Source organism: Triticum dicoccoides, chromosome 5A, assembly GCF_002162155.2.
Source record: "Triticum dicoccoides isolate Atlit2015 ecotype Zavitan chromosome 5A, WEW_v2.0, whole genome shotgun sequence".
In the NCBI taxonomy this organism is placed as follows: Eukaryota; Viridiplantae; Streptophyta; class Magnoliopsida; order Poales; family Poaceae; genus Triticum; species Triticum dicoccoides.
The window spans coordinates 143,589,142-143,603,415 of NC_041388.1; positions in this window are offsets into that span (position 1 = coordinate 143,589,142).

The following is a 14,274-nucleotide window of genomic DNA, read 5'->3' on the forward strand; positions in this document are numbered from 1 at the left end:
ACACACGCTACATACTTCCTGTATCGGTCAATCTTACTCTCCTAACCACCTTAGGAAGCTATATGTTTCCAACACACATCCATTCTTTCTCTCCATGTTTCGATCTCTAACTCTCTCAACTACACAACCCCCTTTTTCCACTTTGTTACGAAATGTATTTACCTCACACACCCGCCATTGCACCCCATGTTGAGCTCTCTTTCTCTCTCTCCCTCTCCCTCTCACTCTCTCGCGCTAAATACATGCATTGCCTATCTAGCCCCCCAACCTCTTGTGCGCACGCACGCACGTTGTCTATCTAGGTCACTCCCTCGAGACTGTCTCACTCTTTCTTTCGCACGGCGGGCCACACTCGCTCAATCTCGCTCTCTTTATCTGAGTCTCATTTAACCTCGTTTTCTTTCACACACAAATGATATATCTACCTATTCGGGTCTCGATTGACACACTCTATACTCTCTCACACAGATCGTCTATCTAGGTCAGTCCATCAAAGCCGCCCCCACTCTTTCGACCTCATGGCTGGCCACGCTCGCTCTCTCTCTCTCTCCCTCTCTCTCCCTCTCTCTCTATCTCTCTTTGTATGTCTCGATTGACCTCGCTCTTTCTCGGACAAAAATGATATATCACCATGTTTGAGCCCAATTCGACTTATTCATATTGTATACTCTCTCATGCACATTGTCTATCTAGCTCACTCTCTCCAACCCGTCTCACTCTTTCGATCGCACGATGACCCTATGTGATCGATCGACCTTGCTTCCTCCCACGCACAAAATATATCTACACGTCTGTGACTGGATCATCTCTCAAGCTCTATCTTACAGCCCTCACCCTTGCCAAAAGCTCAATCGGACAATATCTCTCCAGAGCAGATATATTTGTTCCATGAATGTGGGACCACACTCACTTTGTCTCTCTATCTATATGTCTCTCGATTGACCTCACTTTCTCACGTCGTATCTTCCACACATTGAAGCTACCTCTCCATCCCTCGCAAAGCCGGAGCTATTTACATTACGAGGGGCACTCCAACCTTGGATTAATTTGTGTAGGCATTTATTCCGGTTGGTTTAGATTATATTTCAGTAGCATTCGGCCCACAACTCCTCGAAACACCGTTGCAACCCCCGCAACTCCCCTAGTTGATTTCCCTCTGGCTCGGTCATCGCTCTCTCGCACGTCCTTTCTCTCCTTCAACATCGCACCATGGTATTATTGCAAAAAACTCTGTTGTTCTCTTTAATTACTATAAATAAGCTACAAAACTACACACCGATAGTCCACTTGGAATGGAACAAATTTGGACCCACAAATTAAAGTGCTACAAACTACACACCGAGGGGCCCACATGTCATGAAACAAATTTGGACCCATATACAAATTAAAAAATAAAGGACGAGGATCGAACATGCGACCAGGGCCTTCAAGCCGCACGTCAATAGGCAAACGTAGAACGGCAATGTTTGTTGTACCTCCCTTTGTTCACATAATGTTTTTATATTACCACAGCCTATTTAATTGATAACATGTAATATTATTTTTAGTACTATTCGCCTTCACTTATTGGTGGGTTCCATGTGTGCTCTCTCTCTCTCCTCCCCTTCTGCGTTTAGACGCACGTGCAAACACAAAGAACTCACGGGCGATGTTGCCGTTGACCATATCTGGACGCATTCATAAGTTACGGCACCAGTTTCACCTGCTAGCAGCACTAGTCAGTGTGTACGTGCAATGCACGTTAATTTGGAAGTATATTAAGTGCATGCGGATATTAAGTTGGATATTATTTGCGTGTTATTATGTGATTAGCACTATTTTTGGCATAAAATTAACTGCATGCTAAATGTGTTGAGCGCTCAACATTGAAGCAGTCTAGGTCGTTGGACGACAAAGAATACATGTGGCTTGATGACGTTTTATATTTAATTTCATACGGCTCTAGCAGAACATTCAATCGATCAAACCATAGATTTCGTTCAGTCTGACTCCAATTCTAAACTATATGACGATCGATCTAAAATAAACAGAAATGATAAACGTTCGGATTTTAAGCATGGCAATCCGAATGTTTTTCATGGCAAATTTAGATTACGCGGCGGCAGCGAGGGCGTCTTGCGGTGGGAAGCGGCTCCTCTGTCGTGCTCTGTGTGTCGTCGGGCCACTGACCGAAGGCAATGGCAGCGTCTTGCGCCGTTGTTGGTGTACTCCTGGACATTGGCCCTAGCTTCAAGGAAGGCCACAATGTTCTGGACTTCGGTCTCCAGGAGCGAGTCAACTGGCGGGAGGAGGCGAATGGCGTTGGTGCAAGGAAGCGGTTGACGGTGGCCATCCATGCCGCTGAGGGGGGCACTGGCACCCGCGCGGGGACAGGCGCTGTCAACAGCGCGGCGGAGACTTTCGTGTGCACGACCACCGGCACGGGCACGCACGTTAATGCACGCGTAGGCGCATGCACTGGCACGGGCGTGCGCGTCAGTGCACGCGCAGGCGCATGCGCTGGCAGGTGCACGGTCGCGTGAAAGTCGGCGGGGACCTCGTGGAACCCTATGGCATCAAGCTCGGTGACAATGTGCGGCTCCCAGCCCATCAATGCCACGGGATGGGCGCTGGCGCAGTCGGGGCGACGGGAGCCGGAACGGGAGTGGGGACAGGCGCGGTGTCTTCCCGCAAGGCCAGTTCGAGCTCATCCCAAAGCGCCTTATGTTCTTGAGACTCCGGTTGGGTGTATTCCTTAGGAAACTGGAAGTCTAAGGGCACACCATCGTGATGCGGCATGGCGTACGTTTAGGTCAGGCTGGTTGGAGGTAGACGACAGGAGAATCGGAGAGGAAGAGAGAAGATTGTAGCGATACCGGGTAGTGCAAGGTTGATTTTAAACTGCGGCGCCAGCGACATTAAAAGTGGGAGCAGTTGGGACGAAGGTGGGTGGCGGAGCCTGGTCAAAGGGCTCGCCTCCCGGTGAGCCTGCACAACGGTCTGCTCGCATGCCTCCCTGTCAGCCGGCGCAGCGGTATGCTCGCACGCCTCCCGTCGACTCACACGCTTGCTCGGACGGCACCTGCCGATGAGAAGCAGGACTCGTGGCGGCACGTAAACGCCCACGGTTTCAATAGTGAAAGCGTTCGCCTTAACGTGATAGGTCTTTGTTCCAAAATACCTTGGCTCTTCATTTGTGCAACTTGTCATAAGCAGCTTGTCTCAAATTGAAGAAAAAAATTACGAAGTAATATTTGTGCCATATCATGTGACCATGCTCAGTTTCAATAATTTATGGTCACTTTTGGATTTTCTGAAATTAAAGATCCAGGATTCGAAACAATATCATAACCTACATCATGCAATAAATTTTCAAGCCATACATCTGTCCTATTGTATTTCTTAAGAAAGGATTTGGTCAAACATTTTGCTTAGTTAGACATCAAACAAGTTATATAGCAGAGCAAAAGGATAATCCCTCTGTACCAGTCCATTGGCTGATATATTAACTCAAGTACTAGGCACGAACAAACGGGAAAAAGGGCTCAATTCTGTGCTCATCCTGTAGTAGTAGTAGTAGTAGTACTAGGCAATGCAGTTGACGGGTGACCTTGGCGAGCGGCAACCGAGGGAATTGAACCGTGCTCGGCACGGTAGGTAACGTTTTCTAGTTACTTTTTTTTGAACACAACGTTTTCTAGTTACTAAAGCATCCCTCCATTGTTCATCGGTAGTCATTATGGACCCGGGACATGAGGGGAATTTCCTAGGGCTGGAATTCTGGCCGCCAGATATTTCGACTCGAAGCGCGGAGGCTCGACCGGTTGGGGTTGCCTAATGTGCGTACCACGCACGCCATCATAAGGACACGAGCCCGGTTTTTTTTTAGGATCAACACGAGCCAAGGTCTGGCTGGTACGCCGTTGGGTCCTACCATTCGAGAATACGAAAGGAACCTTTTAAGTTGCTGAACGAATCTATGTGTATTACAATGCCCGTATTTTCCTTGCAAATACTAATCTCAACATGGTAATTGATTTATGACGAGTTGTTGAATTAGAGTGAGTTTGTGATATAGTGATCTCAACGTGGATTTCACATTTCATGGTATCCCTACTAAGTTTTTCAATGCAAATTCAAATTTAAAAGATGAACACATGGAGGTGAGAAAACTTTGTATGTATCAAGAATATGACCCCCCCCCCCCACACACACACCCACACACGAACACAACAACAATCCAATAAGTATAGTGCATCTATTTTTCCAAACCATGCATGTATGACACGAATTCAAAAATACTCCTTCTGTTCCTAAATATTAGTCTTTTAGAGATTTCAACAAGCGACTACATACGGAGCAAAATAAGTGAATCTACACTCTAAAATATGTCTATATACATCCGTATGTGCCAGTCCACTTGAAATCTCTAAAAACACTAATATTTAGGAATGAAGGGAGTAAAATATAAGACATACATGGTCCTCAATTCAATATTTAAAACGAACATGAAACTAAAACATGAATATTAAGTCTAGTACTACAGTAGATGCAAATGTTGTGTTTAATTAGGCGGAGCTACGATTGTCGGGTGTCACCCCCTCCACCTTAGATAAAATTGTGAAGCTCTGTTTACGGTTGTTTAGATTATATTTGTCCCCACCCTCCCAACCACCGATTGGTTGTGCACCCGCCACCCCTCCTCCCCGGGAGAATATCATTTGCCCCCATACCTTCTATGCTATATGCCGATACGAGTTGCTTGGAGCTTGTAGATCTGAGATATAGCAGCTCACAAGATGTCTTAATATTTTTACAGGAAACCTTGATGAGTTTGAGAATTGCACACAATTTGTACAAAACCTACTCAGATGCGCTTGGATCCCATATCCAACGACCTCGAAGCTCGTATCACCGTAGCATCTAAGATGAAGGAGGACATCATATTCTCATGTATGTAAGAATATCATGTGCTACCACACCTTAGATGCTTTGGTGATACAAGCTCTTCGGAGCCGTTGGATTTGTGACCCAACGCCTCCTCGGTGGTTCGAATGGTTTTTTGTAGAAAAGCCCCCAAAGAGTTCGGCCACTGCTTACAAGCACAAAGACTGCTCAGATGCCATTGGATCTCAGATCAAACGACCTCGAAGCTCGTATCACCGTAGCATCCAAGCTGCGAGAGCACCTTATGTTTTCTCGCACGAAAGAATATGAGGTGCTCCCGCACCGTAGATTCTATGGTGATACGAGTTCACGGAGATCTAACGTCCCACAGTAGGAGGTTTGAATGTTTTTGCAATATACGGCTGAGAGAGTTTGGGAATTGCGCAGAAAGTACAAGTACTACGCATGTGCCATCTGATCAATGATCATACGACCTAGATGCTCATATCACTATAGCGGGTAATTAAGCTACGGGGAGCACCTAATATGAGCAACGAGGAGCTGTTGGATCCAAGATGCAGCGGCACACACGAGGCCTGAATGTTTTATTTGTAAAAAAACCTTTGGAGAGTTTGGAAATTGCGCATAATTACAAAGACTACTCCCAAGCCATTGGATCTCACTCCCAACAGTGTAAAAACTCATATCACCATAGCATCTAAGCTGCGGGGTGGATGTGATATTCTATGCCGCTGTCATTTTTGTTCATAAACTTGCAAAATACATGTAACTTGTGTCGTTACTTGTCTAACCGCGCAAAGTGTTTGTTCAAAAAAACCATCCTACACTGAAATATCGGAACAACACACGGGGGTCCCACTTGTCATTAATAAAATTTGGACCTAAAACTAACAAATATGAAAGACGAGATTCGAACTGGCAACCTGGACTACAAAGCGTAAGTCGATCGCCTGAAACAATAACGGTTGTTGGCTTTGTCCCATAACTTGATTTTATACAGTATTACGTTGAGTAGAGTAGAGGGAGTGCCTCGTCTACACGTGCATGACCGTTGACTCACTTACTGGTGGGTCCCTGGTCTGCGATCTCTCTCTTCTCTCCATCATCTAACCTTTGCATGGGCACATACGAAGAGCAACGCTAGCTTTCCTTGGTGTTATTACAAATAAAAAAAGATTGGAAAATAGAAGAATCGCCTAGAACAAGAGACATTGTGGCTAGTCCAGACGGAGCTAACCACACCTATCCTCCGTGCCATGTTAGCATGATGAAGCTGTGTGGCTAGTGGGGTGTTTTCAACCGACTGGCTGGGTCCCGAGGTCAAACCATAGGTACTACGTCTGATACAGTAAATTTTTACACGCACGTTTTTCCTTCGTGCCGAGACATGGCACACCCTACCGTGTGGTTTCGGGGTCCTCCTGGGTGGTGCACGCATATATTCTTCCTGACGTGGGACACCCTATCGCGCGTTTTTGCCGAAGCAAGTAAATAAATGAGTCGAATCACGAAAGACCACTTTTCCCGCCGAGTACATTAGTGAAGCACGGTGGCTAGCTAGTTAGGCTAGTGCGACCGATTAGTTAGGCCGTCACCACATTTGTTTTTTCACCTCTTTTTTATCTACTTGCCGGCAGGTAAATTTAAACATCCACCGCGGCGTTGCTCTGGTGTTTGAGTGCGGCAGTTTTTTTAATTTTTTGATTGACGGGAGCAGGTGCGGCAGGATTTTTAATTTTTTGATTGACGGGGGCAGGCGCGGCAGCAATTAGTCACGACTACTCCGCCTATAAAACCCACTGCTCCCTGATGTGAGAAGTCGTTGACTGGTGTTTTACCATGGTGAAAACCAAAAGATTCCCCGCTCCTCGGCTGGCTCCCTCCGTCTTCCCGTAGATTGCACTGCCTTTCAGCTGTTTCACCCCCTGCATCACCAATGTCGTGCGCCTCGAGAAGCAGAGGGACTTCGGTGGTGTTTAGGCGCCCTCTGCATGGGCATGTCCATGTCTCGGCGCAACATGACCGTTGGATCAAACTCAGATGGTGCAGATTAGTCACTGTAGCACAAAGTGTGTGGGTGTGTTTGGTTGCATTCTCATCTCAATATAGTGTGTAAGTCACCTTACGAAAACCAAATAATCCCAAAACACTTAGGCACGGCACATTAACTCCCTCACTGTTTCTTGTTTTGTGACATATCAACCAATAAGAGACGTGGGCCGTGCATGCTTTTAATGACTTGAGACTAAAAAACATGACATGCAGTGGTTAGTTCATTGCATGCAATGCTATTAATTAGCAAAAGACATTAAGTTTTCTTGTTTTCCTCTCCGCCTTGGTCGCAGTGCACAACGTAAGATGACTTACACACCTAGACGGAGTAGTTGTTTCCTCTTCGTGTATTTGTGTTAACCTACTAGTGTGGACTCATGCACCCTTCATGCACTCTGCCAAACACCCAAAAGTGGGCCGAGAAGGGAACTTTTGCTCCCATCCCGTGCACCCTTCATACACCCCGCCTAACACTATTTGTGCTTCATATGGTTCATGTTTCGTGGAGTACTGTAGCACCGTACTCTCCGTGCGCTGTAGACCTAGTTCTGTTAACATTGATCTCACCATTCATTCTCGACCGGACAGTCGAGAAAGCGGTACTATGTTACTACATTACTGTTCATATAGTTGACATGCGCACAACATCATTTGTTGTCGTCATATCTTACTACACTAGCAACAAGATTATGTAGTACTGACATATGAACCAATGCACATGCCTAGTAGTAGGAGCACTGTGTATGTTCAAGTGGCTGCCCTGTTTCACACTCCTCCGTCGTAAGAGTGGAGACGCTTGCTGTAATCATTTTTTTCTTCAAAAAACAGTGGACGCGCTCTACCGTGCGGATCCTCCTCCAGCCATGCACTAAATTACTCACTTTCGCTGACGTGTGGGACAGCCAGCATCGGGGTCCACCATCCATGCACTAAATTACTCCGTAGTAGAGTGACGGTAGACTACCCCGATCGAAGCGCCGCAGTAATGCCCAATGAGCTGTCAAATCACAAAACCCCCTCCTTTCCAGCAGTAAGTTGGACGGACGAAGCAACCATCATTTCACTCTTCTCTCTCAGCTTCCTCTCTACCCAACCCTCGCTTCTCCCTCATCTTGTTCCACATTTCTTCAAGAAAACCCCGACCTGCTTCTCCATTGTTCTTCTCTCCCAAATAAGGAAAGGTGAGTGCATCAATGGTGTTGATTCTGGCCAAGGCTCGGTCTTGCAACCCCAAGACTGATCCTATAACTCCCTCTCTTTTCTTTTCGGTTTGTGATTATGGTTTTTTTTCTTTTATTTCTATTTGACAGTTGCTTGATGGACGCTGGAGCACCGACCGAAGTGATGTCTATGGCTCTAGCCAAAACTGTCGAGGCTCATGGTACGAAGAAGTGCAAGCACCCCACTGAGACTACCGCAGACAAGCTCAAAGCCATCGCCCTGTCCAAGCCCCCCTCTCCAGGATCCCTCATTAAGCAAGTCCAGGTAATATCTCTTCTTGGCGATCTTTTTCTCGATCTTGATCGTGTTTTTTCATCTAACGCGCAGTACTAGTACTAGTAGTACAACTTTCTGGGTGATCTTGCATATGATTTTTGTGTGCCAAATGACGGTTCTAAATTCCTCTTTTGACCAAAACATGTGAGAGGTTGACACTGATTTCTTATAGATTACTTTCAACTAATCCCTCTGTCCCAAATTTCTTGTCTTAGATCTGTCTAGATATGGATGTATCTAATACTAAAATGTGACTTGATACATCCGTATCTCGACAAATCTAAGACAAGAATTTTGGGACGGAGGGAGTACTTTATGAACATCAATGCTACCTTTGAAGAGGGTATATTTCCCTCAGTAACTTGTGTTACGGATATTGCAAGTAATCCCTCTACTCTCATGCCTTTGAAGACATGTTCTAGTGTCTTTGTTCACTCATTTCTGTGCGTATATGTAGTCATATATGGAGTATAATATCGAAAGTCATCTTATATTTCTAAACGGAGGTAGTAATAAAATATGGTTTCTGTTTGAATTAGAACCAGGTCCGCGGTGGAGATGAAGTTCTCAAAGTCATGTCGCGTGAACTGGAAGACCTGAGGATGAGTTCTACTGCTAAACTATCTAGCTGTTGTGTCCTTGTCGCCACGTGTCCTGAACTACTGTTTTCCTGTAGCATTATTGTCAGGCGTGTTCTCAAGGCTGTACTTGACCACAACAATTTCCTGGTTGTGCCTTTGATTACGAAGGGTGTGGTTCTTGTAAAGCTTCCCAACATATCTGATGCGACCTGTCTTCATGATCATGTTTATGAGTGGAAAGACCACTCTGTTAGGTTCTCCAAGGTTGATAAGATGGTGATGGTGCATCTAGACATCTCTCACGAAGTCCATGGCCTAGTAAGTTATGCGGGGTTCATCCCATAGGTCAGTGGCAAGAAATAGTCTGAAGTGTTTAATTAGTGCAACCTTGCTTGTCTGTAGTAAGTACTATTGTTCAATACTTGATTTGTGTTTGTGAACCATCTATTGTTTATTAGTACTGCCGCTTTTGGTGTGTGGTCAGTCCTGAGAACGGTCTATGTTAATGCATGTCCACTCAATTCAGTCTGTATATTTTGAAGTATCCAGATCATCTTTTTTGTGAGGACGGTTTATCAATTATGGTTACACTCCAATATCTGTATGCATTGCAGGGTCTATCGCACCCATCAGGATTTCCAGCCCCATGGATGTTCGGTCCATACGATTTGTCACAACCTTTTGACTGTCCTGCTTGTGGGAGTAGGCGGGGCCCCTGCATGCCACCCGTAGTTGGACGATCAATCTTGTGTTTAGTACTTCAACATAGTGATTTCCTGGTAAGTATTCACTCGTGTCACATCAAGTAAATCTTATTAATTTATTGTCTAAATCTTATTGATTTAATGTCATGTTTTCTTTCTTTTCCTGCAACTTTACGATGCGGGTTTTGCCATGTGACATTCATCACAGAATAAACTGTTTGGTTTGCTCTACGATGGCTATTTTTGCAGGTTTCACTTCTTATGTCGTGTCAGTAACGAAGGCACTGTCCATCACTTATATTACTGGAAAAAAATGGACCAGTCTATTGTCTGAGTACAAGCTAAATCCCTATGATGAACTGCAGTTTGGTTTAACAAAAATGCCACAATTAGTCCTTCTCGCGTTTAAAAGAAATGAAGAAAAAAACTGTATCACAGTCACGAAGCCTAGTCAAGTTAGAAAGCTGATCATAGCAGACCAGACACGATCACTTCTATCTCGCACATCGGTACCACACCTTCAGCAACGGATCGAGCACCGGCAGTTGCTCTAGCACTGACAGCGGCAACAGCTTAGTTTGATCCAGCTGAGGATTGGGCACCAACTGCGTCAGTGGATCAGGCTGATCTACCAGAGGATCGGGCATCGACACCGGCACCAGCTCTACGAGGAGCACCATCTCCGGCAACAGCAGCGGCTTCGGCACCTACACCAACACTTGCACTTGCATCTGCTCCAGCCCGTGCAGCGGCAACCAAACGAGCAGTTGCAACGGCAACAGACTGGGATGCAGTTCACACTTCATATACCAAAGTCCTTACAAAAACCGACATGTCCACCTTCTTGGTAAGCATTGGCCGCCCAAGTGTTCCATTCTTTTTTATTTCCATGTTGTTTCACATGATTCACTGTGTTGATCTAACTGTTTGGGTATGTCTTCTTGTTTGCAAACAGAGAATTCCTAGAGCAATGAGGGAGTCGTTCAACAATCCGGGCGACAGCGGCCAAGTTTCTCTTACCATGTGCAGCCTTGGTGTGAATGAACCTGCTCAATATACCGTAAGTACAAAGGATGTTCGCATGATGATTGATGCTAAAGGATGGTCAATGTTCAAATCTAAATCATATCTTGCGATAGGGGATAATGTCAAAATCGAACTTTCTCGGCAAGGAGAGCTGGTCCAAATCAACTTTGAAATTCTTCAGTACTACCGAACTGATCTATCCGCCGAGAGATTTTGATGTAATACTCGGCATGGTGAAACAAGTGTCCTGTGTGTATAAGTAGTACGATAGTATCAATGATAAAATTGCAACTCTGATTGCTGTTAGGAACTGTCGTTTGATTTCATTCCAACAGCTGTTGTGCTTTATTCAATTTTGTGTATTTGCCTTGCGACAGCATCTAAAACCAGCGCCATACCGACTGCTTGCAATATGAAAAGCGCTAAGGTAGAACACATGGGCCCCCAAACATGCAGGCCCACCGGCCTGTGGCCCAAAGTCCAGAACCGTCAGCCTGTCTGAGTATTTCTCAGCTAAACCCCCATAATGCCCGTGTGTTGCACGTAATATCAAGATGCATTTGTATGAGTATTTTATCTTGTGAGAGAAAAGGATAAACGAGGGAAGGCCTTATTTGCAAATGCGGAGAGGTGTGTGGGTATCTTTTTGCAAAATTGCCATACTTTCCTTCCTATCCGTCAGATATAAATCGGACGGCCTATATTGCAGGATGACAGGCACACCATCATCACCAACTTGTCTATCCTGTGTTAAAAAAACTCTGTTTTTTTATAATTATATATGTTATATATATATTCCCCTTGATTTTTCTTATGTATAAAGTTGTGATATAAAAGATCTTTATATTTCTTTACAGAGGGAATATCTCTCTGTCAAAAATATATTTATGTGTAATAACTAGTTACTCCTGTCTTTCTACTTCCTTGCGCTGATATGTGGGGCATCCGGCAACGGGGTCCACATGCCATATGCACCAAATTAGAGTGCACAACTGCAGGGTAGACACACCCCGGTCATGGCGCCGCATTAATGCCCAATGAGCCATCAAATCACAAAAAAAACCCACCTTTCCAGCTTTAGCAGTAAGCTGGATGGACGAAGCGGCAATATTTCACTCAGCCTGAATCCCTTATCCCTTGTCTGGTTGTTCAGAGAAAACCCCTGCTCGGCGATTGCATAGGGTTTTCTCATGGAGAACCTGGTACGAATTCTTCATCCATCCCCGATAAATCCAAGTCCCTTGGTCGCGGGTACTCCTAGGATGGCAGCCGCCGCCTTTGATGCATTTTTCTTCCTACTGGTTTCATTTGCAGTTCCCAAAGTGTGAGGACCCTACAGGTTTCTGCGCCCTCGGCGAGATGCCACACTTGTTCCTTCTCATCCTAACACAGGATTTTAAAATGCGCATAGTATGTTCCTAGAATCGTCTTTTCTATCCGGGAGGGTGGGGTTTTTTGAACATGATGTCGACTAATTTGGAAATTTGGATTGCTATATTTGGATAAAAGGTACTGGTACCATGGTCAACACTGACGTGAAGGAGGAAAGTATTTCTAGATTTTGATATAGGAAATACATTGTGTTCTCATATTATTTTTCCTGCAATGCATTCCTTGCTCTGCCAGAACACATGTACTCGAGATGCTCGGCCTTGCCATAATTGAAAACACCAGTTTAATGGTAATAGTGAAGACAAGCCATGGATATAAGTTTTGATTCGGGTTCATGAACCAAGAAGACCGCTGCTTTATTTAAGGCCGAACTTGGATAAACTTTCTCAAGTGTTACGGACTAAAAGTTGGCGCACGAATGTTGATGGAAATAGCAGAACCTAGTCTCATCTTCACTGCGATCTTCCACCCCAACGTCGTTCCAATTGTTCATCCATGTTAGTTTTGTATCTGGTTCTTGCTTGTTACCTCGATTAATTCTTAATCCACCTATTTCTATCTAATTGATCACAATTTAACTTTAGTAGTAGCAACGAATCTCTCACGAAGATGCTACTTCTAACTAATATTTTCTTATAATTGGTGGCACGTGTAGGTTTTCGCAGAGTTAAGCAGGCTGCTCGTTTGTTATTCTGTAACAACTCGGCTGTTATTGATGGCACTGAAGTTGACTGGGACGACATCCACAAGTTCCTACACTTTATTGATCATCTTGAGGTCCTTGTGGGACATTTCAATGGTGGAAGGTCACGTGGGATATGTGTGCCACTGCTGCACTCGTTGAACATGTCCAACTGTGTCGAGAAACTTATGGTACGAGCTATTTTCTGTTATATATGTTGTTCATAAACTATTGCTTATACACAGTTTTACAGCTGTGATCTTCTTGAAACAGAAACTGCCCAGTTCTATTGTTTCTATACAGATGCCTGACCATGGTCGGGTCAGACTTGCGCTTGGTCACAACATGATGTTTATGTCGACCTACTCCATTCCCCTTGGAGGTGAAAAGATACTTATTCATGGGTGGTCTCAAATAATGAAGGCCCGTCCACCTTGGAGAATAGGACAGAAGATTATGTTCCTGCTTTTCCATGGATCTAAAGTGAATATCCAGTTTATTGACCACATTGCGAGATGAAGCCGCTTTCAGAAGGTTGTGGATGCGCGGGGTGGTGCATGGGCCTTGTCCTGGGGCTTGGCGGCCTCACCCTTGGTTAACTATAGGCAAAGTAGCACTGTTCGAGGCATGCTTTGTACGGTTGAACCTATATAAGTACTCATACTGCTTTCAGCTATGATTGTTAAGTGCCCCTGCTGGTTTCAGTTAAGGTTGTTAAGTACTCCTGCTGCTTTTACAGTATGTCGTGTTTCTTCAGTCATGTCTTCCTCCAGCCGCCAAAACCAAACCAGCGCCGGCGGAGCCGCCTGCTTCCGCCTCCCACGGCTGGCTTCGCCTCAGCGCATGCATCGCCACCCCACCGTCTCCTAAATCATTAACGCCGACGTCCAAGGCCTCGCCGTCGTCCTCCGCGGGCTTTGGTGCGCTCGCCGCGGCGCCGCCCTCTCGCGTTGTCAACATGGTCAACAAACAACAGGAATCGGCAGAAGTACGTGGAGAGGATGACATTAGGGCCCACCATGTCAGCGTATGGAAAAATAAAATGCTTCCTCCTAGTGTTTTCCTAACATCTGGGACCCATGACATTGTGAGCGTATATAGTCAATAGACAAGAGTACAGCACAAGATCGGCTGACAACTGGGACGTAGCAGCCCGAGCAGTATTTTTTTGTTATTGTTGAGACGTAGCAGGGTTTGAACTGGGCTGTGGCCCGTCTAGCCCAGGTTTATATTTTATGTTCACCATGTGACCAGCCCAGCTATTTTTTCTTTGTGAAAATGAGCCCAGTTTATTTTTTCTGAAGAATACCCAATCCAGGCCTACTTATTTTTCTACGCCCTGATGGGCTGCAACTCTTTCAAGACACCTGCAAATTTTGAAAGTAATATGAAATGGGTTGTAAATATAAAAACAGATGATAAATTGGCAATTACTTTATAATTCCTGAATTTT